We start from the raw sequence: 20,080 nt of genomic DNA, 5'->3' as shown, positions 1-20,080 counted from the left end.
CAGCAGGTTGTTTACATACTGGGGTTCCTGCCTCCCTCCAAATCCCACCTCTCATAAGACAGTAAGTGCAAGTCAGGGTCTCCAAAGGAACAAAGTTTTTTTGTGTCCGCAAGGTCTTATGTTAAACAAAAAAAACAAAAAAAACCCCAACCTTTGTCCATGAAAAATAACACTTTCTGGCTTAACAGAGCTGGTTCCTAAGCTTAATTTTTTGTTTTATGTATACAGAGTTCCCTCAGCAGTAACATTTATGTGGAACACACGATGGGATCCTGCTTCTGAGTTTAATAACAGTGCGTAAGATTGTAGATGCCCCATCCCTGGCAACATTCAAGATCAGGTTGGATGGGGCTCTGAGCAGCCTGCTGTAGTTGAAGATGTCCCTGATCATTGCAGGCGGGTTGGACCAGATGACTTTTAAAGCTCCCTTCCAACCCGAACCATTCTATGATTCTATAGGCCCAGAACTGGGACCTATGTGCACATCCTCTACACAGCATCTATCCTGCTTAGGGCCTCTAGTACACATTTACTCCACCCGGCTCTGCAGTGAGAAAGAATGAGCTGTTCCACTCAACTCATGCCTCTTGAATAGCATTGTCATAATGGCAGATTTCTTCATTGGTGGCACAAGAAAGAGAAATCACAGCCCAGTTTTCAAAGCCCAGACTATTGTGTGAGACTGGTATTTCAGGGATTAAAAAAAAAAAAAAGCTCAACCTCAAGTGCTTCATTTGGTGGCCAGCAAGATTTATTTCAGACACTATTCAACAGCAAACAGGACATCCAAGAACACAACTTCCACAGAGTGGCTTAAAAGGACAGAACCAGGCCTTTAAATAAATGGTCATTTTATTTAAAATGATGCAAAGTATTCAAACCAGAATACATTCTTTCCTAAGAAAAATAATAGCAGCAAAACTAGAAGATAATGAAGGAGGAATTAGGAAAATGCAACATGAAAGACGCTAAAAGTAAAGCAAAGTTGCAGATGGCTGTATTAGGGGATCTTCTCCCAAGTCTGTAAGGCTGTACCCCGGAAGAATATGCTCAGCAAAACAAATCCTGACAAAGTTGAATGGGGCAAGGAATTCACAAAGAAGGGATTTCTGGGAGATGGAGTTATCCTGGCTTCTATCTGTCCCCTTTGAACAGGAGTCAATATACAGGCAATTGCTTAGTTTAAACGGTCTGAGTCTGTTGAACTAGTTGCCACAGAATGGGTTTGAATGTCACTGCTTAATCTCTGATGTATCTGAAAGAGAAGCTTTCATTTATATATTTGCTCAATTCACGTAGCCATACCAGTTTGATCCAAGCTGTCATTTCTAGCAATTTCCCAGGGTTTTTTATATATGATATTTGAAAAATGCTATCAAAATGTTTAAAAATAGGTTGAAACAAATCTTTTTATTAATGCTTGGAGAAAAGAAACATTTCTACATTTTCTGTGCTATGCTCATGCACTGCACTAAAATTAATAAATAGGTTAGAAATGTCAACCTGTATATCCAAGAGGATGATAAAATGAGGATAATATTTAGCTAACAATGGCCCCATAATTGTTCTTAACAAGAAGGTAAAATCTTTCTCACACGTGCATTCGCAATAATAGCAGCATTACATATGTGCCACTGGTAATAACTTGCTTTTCTGGGTGTTTCTTTTTCAAAGCCCCTTAGAAGAAGGTCCTAGACACCCTGGTATTCACAGATCATACAGAGAAAAACCCATCTCTCAAATACAACACCATACTCCCAACTTTGTGGCATCCTGGTCTTGTAAGCATTGCTGGATTTCCTGAGTTTCCCCAGGTCTGACAGACCGGCTCCTCTCCAAGCAGCTCCTAGAGCTGTCAGAGCTGTCAGATCAGGCAAGGACTCTGTCAGGAAGCCCTGCCACTCAGGAATGAGTGACTTTCAGGCACTCATGGCATCATGTCTGATGACAGACTGTCATCTGACTTATCTTTATGACTCTCTGCCCATGCCTCTCAGCTATTTTGCAGTAAAGGCAGCCCACACGTGCACCGACGTGAAGGTGAGGTGGCTGATACTAGACCAGGGTGGAAATGTGCAATCAGGAAAACTCTTCTGGTTGTGTCCAGCCATTATGAAACACAAGGCGTAGGGAGAAACATTGAAGTATATGAATCTAGATACAGTTCTCACCTGGAAGATCACATCATAATAAAGGCATCCCCAGGAAGAGCTAAGGAGGTAGGAAAAATACCTCTGGATCACAACAGACCAATGCTGGTTGGTCTTAGAAACCTTAAGCTGTAATTTTCGTCTGTGAAAAGATTGACTCTGGGATAGAAAACAAGCACAGGAATCACCAGCCCAAATGGTCTATGCAAAATGTATGATCAATCAAAAACAGAGAGAAAGAAGGGAGGATTACATGGGGTGATGGAAGGCTCACTACAGAAATTGCTGTAATTTCCACTGTGATACTCTGGAAGGTAGCTATAAAACCCACTTACTTCTCTTAAAGCAAGATGCAATTTGTACCTAGCTGGTTATCATTATCAGGGTGAGGTATCTGCAAACTATTGACTAGCAACTAGCAACTGTTACAGGTATTCAGAGGCATAGCATTTGCCATCATTTATCATAGTTTCACGTGTCTGTATTTCTCCTTTAAATCAGAGTTATGAGACCTTTTAAATCAAAGGCACTCAACTCTGCACATATTTAGAACCTGACTCCTGTTCTAATACACCCATGTTATATAGGTCTCATGATAGATAGGTAGATAAACAGCTAGATAGATAGACAGACAGATGTCAAAAGACAATGAATGAATGCATAATCAAGCAAGCAATGAACCTAATAGAAAAGCCTGTATACCTTACTCTGTATACCTATACAAGTGCATTCAAAGTGTCTATGCACTTATGTGCATGTGAGTGTATGCACGAAAACATTCCCATTCTAAAATCAGATGCAGTTTAACACTGATTGCATCAAATCCTACCAAACACTTCCTCCCAAAACTGTATTAAATACAACAGGTTGGGCTGCAAAGATAGCAAAACACTATTTTTGGCTCTTTTCACAACTTCTTAGGTTACTGAAACATCTAACTTATGTGGAAATCAGACGGGTTTGGAAATTTGCCCAAACCAGTTGCCAGCTCAGTATATCTCTAATACTTGGAATCCTCTAAATATAGGCCTTTCATTCAGGAAGAAGCAAGCGCTGGGGATGCTATTCTGCTACTCAGAGCGGTGGTTTCATTTTCCCTTCTGAGACCCACAGTTCAAACTGAGGGGGAAACAAAGGAATTGCTGTTCTTCCTATTCAAATTAATTTATTTAATAAACAACTCAATAATTTCTTCTTTGTTACAAGGAATTTTTTTAGGATCTTTATTTTGGAAAGATAGCTTCTCCAGAGGAATTGCCAGGGGCCCGTCTAGTCCAGTATCCTGTCTCTGACAGTAGCTAATGCCATGAACAGTCATGGAAGAACCTATTTATAAGGAAAGTTTCTTCGCCCTGAGGAGCCTGAGGTTGCCTGTGCCTGCAAGCGTGCAAGTTTATAATGCTTATTTTTATCCATTCATATATAACCACAGATGCTGTCACCAGCCCTATCCAGTTCTAATCCTTCCTGCTAGACTCGCTGGCTTGGTGAGGCCTAATGGCAGCCATTTACCACAGGTTACTTGTGCACTGTGTCGCTGCGGTGTGGAGTGAATGAATGCACCATGAACTGCCTTTCAGTGTTCCTGGGAGTTCCCGTGTGATGAGAAGGGGGAGCAGCAAAGCCCAACTTATGTTCCCTGCACCATTTGATGGGGGGGAGGTGTGCTTTTTGGAGTTTTTACTTTTTTTTTTTTTTTTCTTTAACATATCACCTTCCATTTCTCCCTCCTACATTTCTAATTTTTCACAGTCTCTTTTCAGACAGCTTGCTGTGTCTTAGCATTTCTCTTATCCCCTCTACGGCTCCTCTTTTTCTCCAGTATCTTTTTTAGAAATGTAGGACTGGAAGGACTTGGGAGACTATTCAGAATCCATCAACCTCCTCCTTAAAACTACTCTGCAGCTTTCCCCCTTCAGTGCTGCAGACACACGCAGCTCTGATGGGTGGAAACCCCCAACTGCTAATGTGGCGACCATTTACTATGGGCCAGCTTACACCTTTGTGTCCCTGTGGTCATCCCAGAGGTTTTCCACCCACCAGCTCTGCGTGTGGCTGCTGTAGAGGGCACTTGGCACCCTTCACATGGCCTACTTGACTGCAAAAAGAGACGCTTTTCTCCTCCTATCCTGAAAGATGCCTATGAAATGGTGAAACACTCACAAGGTTGTGTCCTAAGGACTTTCTGTCCCATTCTTTACACAACATTGAGTTTTACTTGCTCTCCTAACCAACCCTGCCGAGTGTGCAGGGAATGCCACACAGGCTTTCACAAGCCTCTTCCTGGGCAGTGACAGCTGACCATGCATCAAACAGAGAGTAAATCTTCTGTACCCAAGCTTACCAGCCGGCTTCACACACAGATCCAACACGGAGAGGCAGATTGGGATTGATGTTTCCATTTGTATCAGTGGCATGAACACAACACAGATGGTACCTTCACCTCCTTGGGATTCAAGCAACACGATGCTGTTGGTGGTGCTGTCCAGAACCTGCTTGTGGAGCTGTTTGTTCCTAAGAGTGAGAGGATGCCATGGATGAGTGTTTTCTAGCACATGCAGTGAGGCTTCATCTCTTTTCCTTTTGAAAAGCTGGTTGTTTCAGAGTGGCATCAACTCACTAATACCCTGACTTCTAATGCTCCAGTGACCCTCCTGCTAATTCATCCAGCAGAAAGCAGAGAGGAATAGACAGCCCTCATGCTCCCTACAAGGGAGGCTGGTGATACAGAGACCTTCATAAGGAGAAAGGCTGGCTGGAGATACTACCTCACAGTCTGAGGCAAGGATGGGAATGCCACAGTCCTCAGAGGGGACTCGGCAGAGCAGGGTTGCCTACACTGCTCCCTGGGTGTCTCCCAGATCCTGTGGGATGTGCAGCCCCACCATTGCATGAGCTGACAGGGAGGGGAGGAACAGGTCTGCGCAGACAAAGCAGGACAGGCAGTGTCAGCAGTGCAGGAGGTGGGTGCGTGAAGGCAGGGTGGCTGGCCAGAGCAAAATCCAGACTGAAGTCATGCAGAGGAGAGAGAGGTGAGAGAAGGGAGAAGGGGAACTGCCTACACAGATGCTCTGCTGGGGAGGTCAGGGGTAGAAATGGGCAGGGACACCTCTGCCAGATGGGACACAAAGGAGACACTTGCTCCAGCTCATATCACGCGCACAGTGAAAGCAAGCCAGCCACAGAGGTGGACTTTCATCTTGATGCTGTGTTCTTTGCTCCTTATTAGCAGGAAGCTCCCATTTGTGAGATTAAAACTTAAGGGAACACTCTAGGCTCCTAGCCTTGCTAATGTCTTTTCCAAACACCAGGCAGCAGTAACCAGAAAGCTTGAACACTTCAATGAACAGCCTACCAGCTAGAGGAGGGGACTAAAGGCCAATCATTATCAAATACCTCGATCAGCAAATGTGTGCAGCTGACAACAGCTATACGGTCGATATCTGTAGGGTGGAGGCAGTCCTACAGCTGGAGGTGGACTGGAAGGCAGCAAGGAATAACATCAAAATCAAAGGAGAGTTTGATGGATGGAAAAGCAAATTTTCCACAGACAGGGGAAGGCACTGAGCTTTTTTATCTGTGCCACCAGTGGAAGGGAAGATATCAAAGAACAGCAGGACAGAAGTGAATGAAGCAAATTATGAGGCAAATTAATTGTCCTCTTTACACCCCAATATGCTGAGAAGGTCAGCAGCAGAGGGTCACGCTAAAGGCCAGCCTGTTCAGGGAAAGCAGTCAACTCCTATCTGCACAGAGCCAGAAAAAAGTAGCCTGAAGCAGCTCCACCTGAACCACCCCAAACAGATGTGCATCTAACCAGGGATAAACTCCCAGGGCTGGAGAGTCCACCCTCTCCCCAGACAATCGATTTCAGCATTCAACACTGCTTCCAGGAGTTTTTTTCCTAGCATTTAAGCTGTCTTTCCTTGCTATAATTTCAGGACATTGCTTCCTCTCCCATCCACTGCAAACACAGGGAACAGATGACTTGGGCTGTCTTTTCAGCCACGTTTACACATTTAGAATTAGTTATCGTATCTGCATTTTTATCACTCTCCCTGTCCAAGGCTCCTGAAAGGACACTGTTACCACAGAAGCCGACAGTCTCACATCTCTCACAGCATCATCCTGTAAAAAAAGCCCTTCTAAGCAAGGCCAGGCCACCATTCTCAGTTTATGGTCTAAATCTTGAAGAGACTGTGTGACTTTCCCGAGGTCAGATGACAACTCTTGGAGAGCAAGCTGCATCTCCTGCTCTTCCTCTCTTCAAGCCCATCTGCTGGGCTCTCCCCCTCCTGTTCCAGACAGCAGAGTGAGAATGAGTGCTGCAGGCTCTGTTCCTCAAAATGACTCACTTTCTCAGTGTTTTCATAACATAGAGAAGAAGGTGACTCAGAAACTGCTCCTCAATAAATAAATCATGGGTTGTTCACCAGGGCTGAGCTGCAGAAGGACAGTGAGCCTTTTCAGCACTGTGCCCCCAGCTTGTGTTATGCCTCCTGACCACTTTGTGGCTGGAGCCTCTCCAACATCTGCCAGACCATTTAAGATAATCTGCCTGCTTTATCTCGCAATTGGTGTTATGAGATTGTCTGGGGGCCTTGTCCAAAAGGAAAGCCCCCAATTTATAAACACATAATAACAAATGGCCTCTCCCCAGCTCTCTCTCGAGGCAGCAGGTCCAAGAGGTGTGATTTTGCAGACAGGGATTGAGGCCCAGGGAGATTTGGTGACCTGCCAAGAATCACAAAGGAAAGCCATGTCAGCTCGAGGAATTAAACCACACTCTGCTGAGCCCCAGCCTGACTGTGTGCCTGAGTCCAGCTCCTGACTGTTGCTGCAGCAATGTTTGTGCTAAGCATGCATAGCTCAAAAGCTGTCTGTGGACCTTTACCAGAAAGGGGATCAAGTTAAAATATTTGGAACCGGCTCTCCAGCACACTAAACTCCTGGTTACCTGAATTCAGGCATTTGGTTTTTAACCCTTCCATATGAAAAGAGAGGACTTTACAAAAAGAAAAAAAAATATTTTCAGAAACCAGAACTCTCCCACAGAAGCTAAGGGTGCTAGAAATGAGGGTGGGTGTCTCCACACATCACCTTGCTTTTTGGTTTTAGACTATTCACAGGGTTTAAGGTTAGCCAGCCTTAGTGCTCTGTGAGAGCCACCCCATGCACAGGACCTGTTTGGCAGCTGAGCAAAACAGAAGTGGTAAAGAGCCTGCCCTCCCCCTCCCTGCCTCCAGACCTGCTCCGTAGGGCTGCTCCGTGCTCCTCACAGCCCGGCAAGAGCTGGGGCATTGTCAGGGAGACTCAGTATATTAAGTGAATTAGTTAATTTTCTGAATTCTTCAAGGAACATTTCAAGGTAGAATATTTTCTAATGGAAGCCCTAAGTCACCACAGTTCTGGACAGGATAGCCACGGCCTTGAAAAAGAAGAGGAAAACAGGTGTTAGCTTGTTGTCAAGGGGCACCATCCCACTGGCCATGGAGAAGCCAGACCTAAAACATCTCCAGTCTTACATCACTCTGCCCATTTTTCCTGCTTGGTCATTTGCCTTCTGGGTTTTTCCAGTCTCTACTCTGGTTTACAGGGCTGCGGGGCATGGGGAACCCACAAGCTCCATAACTCTGAAGCTCTGGGACAGGAATTTCAGCTGTTTGTAGAGTGAGTGAGATGGGAACTCTTTCCTGTACAAACACCCAACTCCTCAACCTGTCCCAAAAAGCAGCTCGGGTGCACACAACCATCCTTACCAGATGCTTGTTTCCATGGAAGGAAAATCCAGTCCTGCAGCCAAGACAAACACCTGATCTAGAAGATTAGAAAACCAGGGCTGAGGGATGCTCTTAGCCCAGAATATAAATAGGCCTTAAAAAAAATACCTTCAAACGATGAAAATTAAAGTTTTCTTGATTTTCACACTGCTTATTCCCTCTCATTTACCTTTTACTTCAGCTCTGGGAAATCTTGAAATGTAACTTGGTCACATTTTTTACATGGTTATTCCTTTCAAAATTTCAGTTTCTAGTCAGCTTTGCTCATCAGTCCATTATTACCATACCGATAAGCAAAGCTTGTTTAGACAGTATTAGTGCCACATGACATGATCATATACCAGCATCCCTGAAAAAGAAGTTGAAAGGAAGAACTTTGCAGACATAAAGCTCTATCTTCAGTGACTAGTAAAGCAGATCTCAATTCAGTTTGAAAGGTATTTGGTGCATTTTATGTAATCCCAAACTGTTGTATTTTGTGTACCTTCTTTATCAGCTCAGAGACTGGCAAACAACTGTGATACGTTTGGAATAGAATATTGGTGTCATTTTCCAGGTGACAAGTTTAATAGTCAAGATATTTGATTTAAGAACTGACAGCTGCAGTTTAGAGCTGGAAAGATTTGATTTAGTAAGAGATATATCCAGTGCAATAGGCAATTTGGTTAATGCAGGGAGGAATTTGGTTTGCAACTGATCCCTTCCCTTAGCAAAAGGCAAATGAGCTTCAGCCAGCAGCACCTGTGTTTCAGCACCCTGAATCAATTTCTCTCTGTGCTCCACTTCAGCATATGAGGTATGCATTTCCCAATTAGTAAACATCTCATACCGCTCACTTGACTTCTGCAGTGTGTCAAGTGTCTGCAGCATTTCCGAATCCAGAGCAGAGTCCTCCAGCATTCGCAGGTGAGTGGCAGCATGACCAACCTGCCCAATGCGGATGCTTCTTAATCCATGCAGGAAAAGCCCAGGACCAAGGTCAAAAAGGGAGAAGGGAGCTCTTATATCCTATACATCTGAAAATAAGAAAGCAAAAGGGGAGGCAAGGCTTTTCAGATTTGAAAGGAATGACAGAGGAAAGGCAAATGGATGTTCAGGACAGATTTTCTTCCTCCTGAAGGAAAAAAATCAGAATTCATGGAAGGGAGGAGACAGAACTATCTGAAGTTTGATCTCAAGTCAGCTGAGGCCCTACAGGCAATATGTGCAGAAATGACTGCCTGCATTTATACTGGGGAGCAGGAAAAGCCGACTTGATAGTATAAGCCTTTGCTTACATAGATACACTTGTTGTATCTGCCTTTTGCTAAAGCCAAGTTAGTAATTTCTTCTGCAAAATACTTCCTCCCTTAGAGCACTATGGCTATCACCAGAGTAGACTTTACACCTTTTTATTTGAAGCTTTAACCAATTTGTCAAATACTGTGTCTTCTTTCCTTACCTTGTCTGAGGGTAGGGAAAGACCCTAATAGACACCTTTGAAGTTCACCTTTTCAAATAAAATCATAAGCCTGACAGACTTGGTGTTTCTTCACGGTCTCTGCTGTCACATACATGAGTGTCAATCTGGGGTAATTCCACCCATTTCAGTGTCCGTGGACATCCCCTGGGGCAAATCAGCAGCTGATGCAAATCAGACAAACTGAGCTGAAGTCAGTGGGATATGAACTTACACCACCAGACCACAGGGACTTGTTATTTCCATGTCAGTGGAAGGGGAGCATAAAGACACATGGAGGAGCAGTGCAGAGCCCCTGGCTGCAGTGCAGAGCTGCCACAGGATGACCCACACATCAGCCATGGCGGGGTGGTCAGACAAGGACCCATGACAGATGGGTGACTAGAGGTCCCCACGCCAGGGTACAAGAGCTAGGAGAGTGGGCTGTCTTCCCCAAATGCCTGCAAAAGGACAGAGAGCTGGTTGGTACCAAATGATACAAGGAAGAAAAATTGAATTGCTTTTACTCACTGTCCCAAAACAATGAGCAAGTATGGAACTTCTGTTTCCTTTTTTCTTCCTTCTTTCCAGTGGAAAATCAGTGGTTTCTGAAAAGGGTGGACATTTTCATTTTTCTGGACAAAATAAACACATACATTTATTTTTTAAAAAATCAAAAGCACTTGTTTTCCTAGTTGCTTTTGTTCTCAGCCTTCTTGTCTCCTCCTTCTCTTTCAGGAAATGACACCACATCTTCTGAGAAGCAGAAAAAGGGAATGTTTATTTTTTAAGTGTAAATATAGAAAAGATGACTGTATATTTATATCTTTTCCTTCTCTTCCTCTGGTAAGGAAATGCAACATGACCTTAAAGCACCCAGATACAACCAGTGGTGACAAGCCGGCAGAGGAGAGCCCAGCAGTGAGCAATATTTGAAAGCAAGAGGCTCCTGGGGTGCCACATGAGCTGACTTTCCACAGGGAAGATGGGGAAGAGAGTGTCCATCTCACATGAAGGGAGCAAGGGGGTGGCAGGTCAGAACCGAGTCCTGCTGTGACAGGTCCTAGAAGAGGTGACAACTCTGCAGCATGAGCACAGGCTGCCTTCGGCTGACCTGACAAGTGCTGCTACTGCATGAGTGAGGACTGATTGCATTCCTTGCGTGCGCTGCAGGTCTCTGTCTCCACACATAATGTGTGCAGGATGCAAAGTCCGGCCTCTTGCCTTTAGCAGTGCCCTGGCTTACGCACACATGATCTGATTAACTTCAGTGAATCTGCAGGGGGTAAGGGGTTAACCTCTTCATTTGACATTTAGTTCCACTGCTGGTGCACTAGCAAGAATTGAGTCCACTGACGCTCGCTCTCTCTCCAAATCATATTAGTCCTCCAGGCTCCACAGGGAATGAAGGGGAGGGAAAAAAAAAAAAGGAGAATGAAAAATCCCCACAGCTTGGTCAGACAGCGCTTACAATCTAGTTAGAGCGGTTTAAAGTCTTACTACCCCTTCAGCTGCAAAGCAATACTTGGATTTACTCGATAGCCGAGGCTCATCTGCTATGTCCTCACAATAGACCCCAGCCTTGCAATTAACTGTGTACTGGCTGACTGCTCTTCCTTCTGGAAACCTGCGACCCACCAGAACACACCGAGGGCTTAGCACTCCTCTGTGACCCACTGAACAGCAGATCAGGGCTGTCAGCAGGGATCCAGGCAGCTACAGCCCCAGACACAGACAGGTCACCAAGCTATTCAGCCAGAAGGGTATCATTACTATGCTTTAAACACAGTCCCCTTTAAAAACATAAGCACACTTTTTAATTAAGCCTTTGGTGTCTCTTTTCAACATCAGATATCTTAGTGCCGTTGTCCTTTCTTTTTTAATCTAATTTGATTGGAAGCGTATTTGGCCGTATCATATATATTACAAAAGGCATTTTTTTCTCATAGCTTCAAATTATTTTTCCAATCATGTTCTATATACTGTGCACAGGAGTGAATTATAAGGAGTTAGGCAACATACATGGTGTTAATTAGATAGGGGACGTAGAAGGTAATTTTTCCATGACTCCAGGGAAACCTTTACGTTATGCTTATAAAGCAAATGCAAACGTCCATGCAATACAAAGTGCTTCTTAAAAATCAAGTTACACACTGAAATAAAATACTAAGAGCAAAATTAGTTTCTCCAATTTAATTCAGTAAAACTTTAATAGCATCTGACTGCTCTCTGTAAAAGTCATTAAAAAAATCATAACAAATTCACAAATGACTGATAATGTAAAAACACGAAGGTTCAGATTCTGTTTCTAACAAAGGTCCTGATGCAGCGAAGCACTGGAGCCCACACCTAATTCTGCACTCCAGGAATGTGCTCCCGGGCCAAAGTTAACAGCCAAAGTCGCACCGACTTCAGCAGGAGGCTGATCTGGCGCGGGAGGACGTGGGAGCTTTGATCTAGAGGGAAAGGTTCAGGGAACATTCAAAACCTGAACCGAGCCTTATGCACACATCAGTAATTGCATCTGCTAGTCAGGTAAACACTTCTGAAAACCAGGACAAGCTGGAGCAGGAGAAAGGCAGGCACAGTGAATTAGGCAAGCCAGTGGGTCCCTTTAATCTCTGACACCGTGATAACCAGTGGAGGATGTTGAAAGTTTCACTGCATGCATGGAGAAAACACAAATGGAAATTTTCCTAAATGTCATTCAACAACTACAGACAATAGATCGTTCTTACGAAAACTGAACTGCTAGCAGCAGGAAGATCAGAGGAGACAGAGCTGCCACTCACACCTTCGCTATGGTGGCTCGGAAGAGCACAGTGGTACAAAAAAAATACTTTCTGGGAAAGTGACTTTTCCAATAGGGATTTGCAGAGTTATAATGCATATTTTTTTGTATTAAGTGAAGAGCATAATGCCCAACTGATCATATAGGGAACTTTTCCACTAAAGATTTTTCTACCATCTTTGTGATAATTAACACTCTTTCATTAAAATGCTGTGCCCCCCCAGCCAGAATGAAACTGTGTATGCCTTATATCCTACTCTTAATAATGTTTTTAAGGTCACGTATCTTAACAATTAATACTTCAGAGTGATTCATACCATTTCTAATATGCAGTAGCTGGGCAGAATCTTGCAGATAAAAATATTTTCTGAACAGATTCAAAATAATTGCTTTTTTAAATTGCTGAAGGGGGTTCTGCCACTCAAGCAGTTAAGCCTGAAAATGTGCTTAAGAGATTAAACAAGGAAAACTGAGCTGGTCTGGTAGCTGGCCCCTTTCCATGTGTCGAAGAGTTGTCACTACTCCAAATGCAACGTGATGACTTTGGATTTGCCTTGGTTCATCCTGCACACAAGATGTACAAGGTGCAGAAGTTCCCGTGTTCAGCCGGGCTTTGCACAGCTTTCTCATACAGCCACCAAGGCACTGAGGGATTCAGCCAAGGAAAAGACGCGTGCCAGGGAGTGATATGGTACTTGGAATTGGAAAACTGCTGCCAGCGGGTACAAACAGGCAGCGTGCAGTTTCTGCAGTAATCTTAGTGAGGTTTGCAGAAGGATGGCTGCAGCCCCAGCAGGGCCAGAGCCATGTTTAGCCACTGTGCACCCAGCAGCAGGGAACCCGTACTGTCCTTCCTACATGCAAAGTTTCCCAAATTGTTCAAAAATGTGATTTCTGAACAAAACAGTACCTCCTGAGGGACCGTGACCTGTGCAGCAGGCAGAAACGTAGGGCTTGTTTACTACACAAGTCATTTTGGACCTGCCACCAAACTAATTTAATGTATGCATGTGTGTATATGAACACACATACACCGCCCCTTGTTCAGTGTTGTGTATTTGTACAGTTGTACATATGTTTTTATACATTTGTTTATAAAAATAAACAGCGAGGAAGTCCTTGAAGATTCTCTGTATACAAAACAAAATGCAGATGGAAAATTTATCTTTTTTATATATAAATTCAAATGAATCACAACATATATAACACACTTTTCTTCTAAAAGGAAAGCCTGGTGCTGAGCTTCCCCTATGTACTTATGGAGCCAGACTTTGGGGTAATTAGAAGTTTTGGCTGCTTCCATGTCAGATGCCTAAAGACATGTCAAAGCTGTTTGATTGCCATATCCTATACCTAACCACTTATTCCCTCTACAGCATTTTTAGGCACTGTGGTATTAAGACACCTGAAGTCACTAGTCCGTCTTTGACATCTGGTTAAATAAATGTCCTGATTTCACAGACCTGAAACTCTCAAGCAACCAGAGAATCTGCTTAGCACTGGAGAGGAGCTGATCACTAAAACTTTCCTTTTTTTCACTCATACACTCAAAACCCGGTCTGTTTTTCAGGCTGACACTTCCGAGGATGTCTTCTAGAGCTCTCTGCCTCATATCCAGGGGATGTCTGCACTACCTTCTGATGGAAGAGTCAAGGGAGCAGAAAGCAAGTGAGTTAATTTAGTGTAAGCCATATCAGAAGCCTATTCATCCCACTGCAAAGTTGAGGGCACATAAGTGAAAAGCTGTAGGTGAAAGCTGAGAGAACTGCAGGACAGGGAAGTCCACATGGGCAGGCCCTGGCAGGTCAAGGAAGAAGGCAAGGAAGACATGGTCAAGAGGCCCCAGAGACTGAAAGTCTAACAATAATTAACTCACAGGCTCGCCTTGGAGGCTCACAACTTTATATTCACAAGATTGTCCTACTTTCTGGTCTCAGATGATTTTTGCTTTGCAGTGCAACTTCATTACACGCCTTTCACCAAGGGGACTCCGTCGCTGTCAGGTGCTGACTTCAGGAGGCAGCCATTCTTCTTGCTCCGACACAAGCTAGAGAGGTGACACTAAGCCCTTTTTTAGGCAATTTTATCTATTCAAAAACCAAAAGATTGAACACTTCTGAGGAAAACACCAGCCTAGAAGAAATTATGTACCATGCAAAGGAGAAAGGTGAACAAGACAATTAGAGGGACAATCTTATTCTCCATTAATAATGCAAAATTTGACTGATAAATAAAACATGATTAATGGTGTGGAACAGAGATAATAACGCAAGAATAAACAGTAATAAGTATGCATTGCTCTTACGAAGCTGGCCTTTTAAATGCTTGGCAAAAGGAGGAATGTTACCTGTGATAATGGTAATGTGCTGAGCTTTATGAATAGTTGATTTTTGTTTCTGATCTCAGTATATGCAATAGCATCCTCAAATTGTACATGGCACGTTGTTTCCCTGGACACCAGACAAACAACCGTAAGAAAATAGATCATAAAGGTCACACTATAATAATAAAATGTACATGCTTCAGTCCTTGACACAACTCAACAGAAGCTGGTCTGTTATGCTGGATACATCTGAGTTTTTAGGAAAATATATGTGGGAATAAAAGTATCAACTTTTATCTTACAAATATTGAATAATACTTGAAACAGATCATCTCTGCCTGGAGAGCAAATTTGTTCTAATAATATAAAGAAAGATCATATGACCTTTTGTCCCAAAGACCTGTGTTCTGCATGGAATAAAATCCAAAGTCCACTAGTTCTAGCATGGTTATCGGTTATTTTTAATCAGGTCAGAGGGATTCAAAAAGCCTTATGAAATTCCATTTAAAAAGAAGACAATCCAGAAAATTTGTCACCAAAAGTAATGGGATTTTTTTTTACCATAAGTGAATGTTAGGGAAGATACCATGCTGTTCTCTTAAGTTCACACTGTTTTCCTGTCATATGGCATCCAAAACATCCTGGATACAAAGTGAGACTCAGAAGTGCCTTGGAGCGGTCAAAATCACAGGACTTCTTGGTTAGAAAAGAAGCAAGTGCAACTATTGGTTTAGATAGGCATAGTGCTATCCTGTTGCTTGTCTCCAGTCCTATCTTTGACCCTGTCTCCTGGAGGGACTTCGGATCCATGTTGTAGCCTTGTGTCCAGCTCTGGCTCTGGCCCCTGGATCCATTTCCTCCTGACTGTAGTCCTTGTGTGGAACCTAGATCTGATTCACCTCTTGCCTGCTCTGGGAATGTTGGTGGACCCATTGAGCTCTGCCCACCATGCTCTGTGTGTACACTGCAGGACTGCACCCCATCACAGCCCAGGCTGGGGTCACCCTCATCTCCCAGCTTGTCCTCCCTTAGGGAGCAGCAGTCTCTCACTGCCCCTGGACAGTCAGTTCTCTTGTCACTTCAGTGTAGCCAGTTCCCTCCTTTCAGCTTCTCTAGGAAGATGTTACTAGAGTTATCCTTATAATTTCCAGCACTTCCATTCTTCAGCCTACGCTGGCTTCCACAACAGTTACATGTTTGAAGATCCTTTTGTTGTGCTGGGACATCTTTTCATGTTCCTGACAAGAACATTGGATCTAGAGTGAAGGAGGAAAAATCAGCAACGTCCTCCAGAGAATCTGGGTATCTTTTCAGAATCCCATGTGCAGTATTCTGCTGCTGAGTCTTGACAGAGAAATAACGCCTCAGAAAATTTAGGTTTGTGCCTTCTTCACATCCTCTAAAAAAGGAAACACTAAATTTGGAAGACAGTTGATTAAAAATCAGAGGGGAATTACACTTGATTGGATGGGGCTGGCTGGCTGAGGGTATCCAAGGTAAAGTGTTCTCCACCAGAGCTAAGACCTTTCCTATACAACAGCCCTATCCCTTAAGCAGAGCAGTTCACAAATTACTTCTGAGAGCTCATAGTCCCTGCCTCAACAAGCCTTGCACAGAAAGGGGACCGAAGTCTTCAGTACCCCAAGATGATCAGCAACGACAGGCACTGAGTGCCCAGCATGCCAGGCTTTCCTGGCACTGCCGTGGGAATTGTGTCTGTCTCGAGTAGAGGTAAAAAAAAACAAGGCAAAAAGTACCTGTTGAAGCCTTTCAACCTAGCACAGCAGGAAGCAGGTTCCCCGGCACCAACACAAGCAAAGTGTGCACAAGGAATCTAGCAAAGTTAAGTACAGTATTCGACTGCTCTGATAAAGCCAGAAAATGCTGCAGCTTCTTTTCTCATGCTGTGTTTGAATGTTGGACAGAAGTGTTGTAGTCACCATAGTCACTTAAGGCTTGGTGAACTGATTCAACTGCAGCCAAAAAGCCACCCTGAGCATAGTCTTCCCCCACCACAGTCACAGCGTTATGCTAACTCCGACGCCCATCAGATCCCCTCATGAGCTGATTTAACTCACCAAAATGGAAGAATACAGTCAGAAAGAAGCTGCAGTTTACTGAAGAGCTACATGAGCTCCCACACCGGCACTGGTGGCATTGCCTAGCTGGGAGAAAGTGGGAGAGAAAAACACTGAGCTGTATGAACCGTGGTCACACACATCTGCTGGGCAGTGGGGCCAGTATATACTGCTGGAAAGGCCCTGGGTCATGAAAGTGTTCATAAAGCCCCAGCAAAAAGTGGGTGCATAAATCAGGCTATCAGTGCACTTCCCTTGTGAAGTGGAAAATTAGTCTAGTCTGAGCCAAAAATCCATAGAAATCTAAGATCTCCTCCAGCTATTACCCCTGGCTTGTATTGAAAAGGTTTACATCCTTCCTGAGTGCAGAAGAGGGAAGAGTGAGCTGAAATGGGGTCCAGCCGAGGACATCTGGCTTCCAGCACAAGGCTTCCGTTTCCCCAGTGGAAAAGCCTCTCTGAACCTCTTCTGCTCAGCTTTGTTTACCTTGCTGTCCTCTCCACAGGGCTTCTTCCCACGCAGGGCACGAGCAGAAAGCAAATGGGAGGGATTCTGCCAAAACCTGCAAAGCTGCAAAGCCCAGAGAAGTTCTCAGTCTGAAGAAAACAGTGTCTGTCAGAAGCAAAGTGCAGTGTTTCATGGGCAATGCGAAAAGGTGTGAAGGGCAGCAAACCAGCAGAAGGCATTAGAACTGTTTGAACAAGTTTTAGATACCAGTTTGAATCTGGTTTTAATCATAAACTCTGAAAGAGGAAGAAAACTGCAGCTAAAGCACAGAGAGGCTGACAGTGTTTTGACAACCATTCTTCCACGAGCCTGCTGGGCCATTTAAGCGACACACCATGACAACGTCAAAGGTCTGAGATCTGGGTGCCCCCCACGCTGTGCTGAGCCCTGTGGCCTGCCTGGCTTCCTCCCTCCCCACTCTGGCAGCCTGTCTTTCCCTTTCGTTGCTCTGCCCTATTTGTTTCCAGTTAGGGTCCCAGCTTGGAAATCTCTTCTTGCCTGTTCAAACAGGGGTCCCACAGCACTCAGAGCTGCCAGTGCTGCTTTCACAGCCATCTTCTGTCTTGACAGTCACTGGCTTTCCCCTCCAAAAATCTTCATCTCTGAGTTGAAAAGAAAAATCTGTCCATAAAAAGGCAAGCATCGCAGCTCAACTCCCATCTCTGCTGGAGCTGAAGGGAAATTTGCCAATGACTTGAACAACACCAGGAGATAAAGTTCTTCCTTTATCTGTGCTTTAATAGTCTCCTGCTGCCAATCTCCCCAGCAAGACAGTCTTGTCAGCTCCCACACAGTGCACAAAGACACTGATACTTACGCCTTTAACAAAAAATGGTCCATCAGAGCTTTTCCATTACCTTGGATGGGTTTACCCTGTGCTAATACACATGTAATTTGAACATCTGTTTTGGCTTCACACAAAGACAATAGGATTTTGTTGGGGGGTGGGGCAGGTGAGCTGTAGGAAGCAAGCATCCTTGTACTAGGTAGGATGACCAAGGATCACCTCCACCCCAAGCTAAGGTGCACAGCGTGGCACATGGGCTGTACTGCAGAAGATAACTGTTTTGCGTTAGGCCACACAACCAGATGTGAGGCTGAGGAACCCAACTGCAACCTCCCACACAGCTGTCATTGCACTGAGAGAGGACAAACCCCTGGGGAGGCAACTTGGGAAAAAGAAACAGGGGAATGAGGACAAAAGAGCATACAGAACACTTTGGCCATATCCATATTTCAGTCATCCTCGTCGATGTCACACACAAGGAGGTGGTTACACGAAGCATGAGATGATGAACATATTACAGTCCACAAGGCCAAATCTGAAATCTTAGTCCAAGACAAATTCCGGGTAACACTCACTGACTAATAAGTTGTTTCTAAGACTTTTGTTCATTGTTAGCGCAGAGAACCAGTGATACAATCTACAAATACATTTATTTGAAAAAAATAAACAGGTGGATTACAGACATCAGTTGCCTAATATCTCAGGCTTAAAAGACAAGCAAAATCTTCAGAAAATATACACAGTTATTTCAGAAATAACATTCGAATTAAGTAACACAGTAATTATTTATTTCTTTTACTACTGGCTGTACATAATATTTCCAAAGCCATGGAAAGAGCAATAAAGTACCTTACTACTTTAATCATTTCAATGTAGTGATGTTAGACTTTGGCATTCTATAAATACACACAGGTATATACAGGCACCAGGTGTGTTACACACCTGGATGTATATGTGCCATTTATTTTAAACCCTTCCAGGCTATAAAAACAAATGGGTTGAGTATCAGAGTCACTGGTTATGGAGGATTTCCATATTGTATTAACCCCTGGGTGAGAGCAAAGTCCAGGTTTGCAGTGCTTTGGCACGCAGCCAGCAGACCAGCACTATCTCTGCCTTCAGATGATCTCACTAACCCGATTCAGAACATCATTCCCAAACCCATCCCGAAAGCTTAGTACCTTCCATTTGATACAGCATTGGTTTGGTCTCAGGTAAATACGATTTGTCAAAGGAGTTATGCCAGCATCCACATTTATGCGTGGCAGATAGAGGCATTACCACTTACTACTAAAATGCTTTATACTACTTACACACAGTAAGATCCTGCTTTCAGCTGCTATAGGTTTTACTAAATGTTAACTAAAAAAGCCAGAATTTCCCACCTGGGCATTCTCATTCGGCTGAATTTTGCCAACCTTAACTCAGGGGGAAAGCAGGAAACGCTCTTGGTTTTTCAATCCTATTTAAAAATCCCAAGGAAATCCTTGCTTGGAAGCTTATATTTGGGTGCAGGAACTTGGTAGTGGTGGCTGGAGGGCAGCAGATTAACCAAGGGCATGCTTCCCACACCCCTGCTAGATTAAAAAACCCTGCCCATATGTAGCCAAGTTTATGCTTGAAAGATAACTACTCCCTGAGGCTCACACTCAGCCGTCAGAGCCTCTTGCCCTCGCGTGGGCCAAGCCAACACCCGTAGCTGCAGTGGGTCCATATCCGAGCTGAAAGCAAGGACGTCGCCTCTCCCGTTCGCTCAGCTGCATTCTTACAAGTAAATTAACCAGGACCGAGCCCTGTAGCACAGTCTAGTGTTCGATTATTAGCGTGCTCCCTGGCAGGGTTTTGGCTTGTCCTAGGGAGTACTCTCAGAAACCGTGTCTGGGCAGGGTTCAGAGAGTAGCACTTGCCAAGGGCTGTTCCCAATAAGCGGAAAGGATAAAGCCATCCTGTTATGGGAGGAAGAGAGTTTAGCTGTATGGATGTGAGCCAGGCTATGCCACTTGCTCTTAGTGCCAGAGAATGGGCTCTGGCCCAGTTTAATTACAATGAAGACATATAATCAGTGACTCCTTCTCTGTCAGGCGTTGGCACCGAGGAAGGAGAAAAAAAAAAAAAAAAAATCAAACAGCAGAGAGGGAAGAGCTGAAGCCACTGGACGGGAAGAGATGGCAGCAGGAGAGGGTATTCTCGGAGTCTGAGTTTGGGGTAGGAAAAATGGGAGTGGGA

Source organism: Falco biarmicus, chromosome 7, assembly GCF_023638135.1.
Source record: "Falco biarmicus isolate bFalBia1 chromosome 7, bFalBia1.pri, whole genome shotgun sequence".
Classification (NCBI taxonomy): Eukaryota; Metazoa; Chordata; class Aves; order Falconiformes; family Falconidae; genus Falco; species Falco biarmicus.
The sequence above is the reverse complement of the archived record's forward strand: the minus strand, read 5'-3'. Positions refer to the sequence as shown.